Raw genomic sequence first — 2669 nt, 5'->3', positions numbered from 1 at the left:
ATTTCTAATAATGTATTTTCAACAAGTGTTAAATTTCTAATACCTATTTTTACGTATCTATATACATAAGGTTATATAAACATTTCTAGGTTGAAAGGGAATCACTAGTGGAAAAAATTAAAGAATCTCCACTCTGTTAGACGTAGTATAATGCACATTTTAGCTCTACACATTAATATTGACTGTATTTTTTATTTTTAATTAAAATTTTTCATAGATTATATTTTAATTATATTAATTCCCATTTCCCAGCTCATCCAAGCTCATTCCCACCTCCCTATCACCAACTTCATGTTCTTTCTTTCTCAATGTTTTTCAAAAGAAAACTTAAAATAAAAAAGAACAAAAATTCAGCAAGACAAAATGTATCTAAACAAAACAAACAAAATCCCACAGAATCATGGAACCTGTTTTGTGTTGGCCAACTATTTTTGGGCACTGAACCTGTCTTGGAGTGTGGTTGATACACCCAGTGAGACCCCACTGGAGAGCTAATTTACCCTTTCCCAGCAAGTATCTATTACAAACAGCTTCTTGGTAAAGAGTGTCATTTTTTGTCCACTTTCCACTCTCAGTGCAGAGACTTTGTCTTGTTTGAATCTGTGCAGGTCTTGTACATGCTGCCACAGTCTCTGTAAGTTCATATGTGTGTGTATCAATCCTGTTTCATCCCAAAAGACATTGTTTCCTTGTATTCATCTATTATCTCTGACTCTTAAATCTTCCTGCCTCTTTTTCTGCATAGATCTTTGAGCCCCAGGGGAAGGGGTTTGATAAAAACATCCAGTTTAGGAATGGGTGCTCCAAAGTCTCTCATTCTCTGCGCATTGTCCAGTTGTGGATCCGTGTGCTAGTATTATTTTTTGTTTCTGCATGTGCTTGCTTATCTATGCATACAGTACTCACAGAGGACAAAAGAGGGTGTTGGATCCTGTGAGACTGGAATTACAGATGGTTGTGAGTTATTGTGTCAGTGCTAGAGATTGAATCTAGGTCATCTGAAAGTGTAGATAGTACTCTTAAATACCATCATCACTCCAACTCCTTGAGCATATTATTTTTAATAGATACAGTGGTTCCCATTAGGTTATCTGTGCTTATATTTACACTCATAGGGGAAAACTGTATTTCAGTGGAAAGCAGCATTGTTTTGACCACTTCTAGATTTGTGCTTATCTGATTATAGGCTTCTTATTGTATTAGAACCGTGCTTTAATTCTATACATAGTATATAACTGACAAAGATACATGTAGGAATACGCAAATATATTCTTCCTGGTAGACATTCAATTAACATCCTCCACTATGGAGAAAATCAGTTTTGTCTCCATTTGTGCATACATTTTTAACATTCCTGATCCATGTGTGTCTGTGCTTTTGATGGCCTTTTGAAATGGCTCTAACATCTTACTGGTTTCCTCATTAGTAGTGAATTAAAACAGTTTCTCATTTATGTCCACTTTGCGTTTGTACAACAGCCATTATTTTTACCTTTTAAAAATTATTAACATATTGTTCTTTACTCCATTTATATAGGATGCTATAGCCATTATTACACACTAATGTTTGTGTGTTTTTAAAGTATACAAAGGCTTCATGGTTTCTTCACATTCTAACTCAACCCAACTCTAAGCATGGATTTAATAATCTGATGAAGGCAAAGGGATAAATAAACTTCAGAAATTACAGCTTTATTAGGGAAAAGGTCAAATCAGGCTCAATCAAAGAAATGAAACTAATAGTACCATTCCAGGAAAGGTAACAGAAATGAGGAATGCCTTTGTTTATTTGACACTACTTTCCCCAGATCTTTGTTAGGCACCAGTGACACAGTCTTTGCCATCAGGAAGCTCAGCTCAGTGCCAAAGACAAATTAGGAAAAAAGTTACTGGGGTTAGGGCTGTTGTGTGCCCTCCTGCCACCCACTAGAACAAAGGGTAGGGATCTGTTTCTGGTCTTCAGGTTATGGATTCTGCTGTGCTTTTAGAGGACATGGGAATGCTTTCATGGGGAAATGGCTCTTTATACTTGTAAAAAGAGGAAAGAAATTAAGTTCTGATCTTCATTCATTTTATATAATAACACAAATTCTGCTAACAAAGCTGTTCTGCTTTATCGCTAATGCCTGAAATATTCATTAAACTGCTCCTTGGTGGGTATGGGTACAACAGATTTGTGAATCCTTTTGCTTCTAATGGCCAACTCCGGAGGAAAAGAGAAAATAAAAGTCATAAACAGGCTACCTACATCAGGTGCCAGCTGGGAAAACAGAAGTCAAGCTACATATACGAGGGGTAAAGGATTTTGGCAAGGCGTTTATGGTTTGTAGCACCATTAAGAGGTAGGAAACACAGGGTCAAAGACAATACCACCAAAAATGAAGGGAGCCGATTCTGGAGACCTTAACATGAAGCACCAAAGTGGACCGTTCTCAAGATTTCTGAGAAGCTGCTGAAATTCTCAAGAATCTCTGAAATCACCTTCGGTCTGTCCCAACCCATCTGCAGTTGTCAAAGACATAATCCTCCCAAGTTCCTTGGGAAGCTTCTGTTAAATCTTGTAACTGTCATGGAGTCTGATTATGGAGAAAAACTACTTCTGTTTTTTGTTTCATTTAACGTTTTTATTAGCATATATTCATTATGCATGAGTACATTATATGTTAATAC

Source organism: Microtus oregoni, unplaced genomic scaffold (assembly GCF_018167655.1).
Source record: "Microtus oregoni isolate MIOR12 unplaced genomic scaffold, Mior012 000074F_004, whole genome shotgun sequence".
In the NCBI taxonomy this organism is placed as follows: Eukaryota; Metazoa; Chordata; class Mammalia; order Rodentia; family Cricetidae; genus Microtus; species Microtus oregoni.
This window is presented reverse-complemented; position numbering follows the sequence as displayed.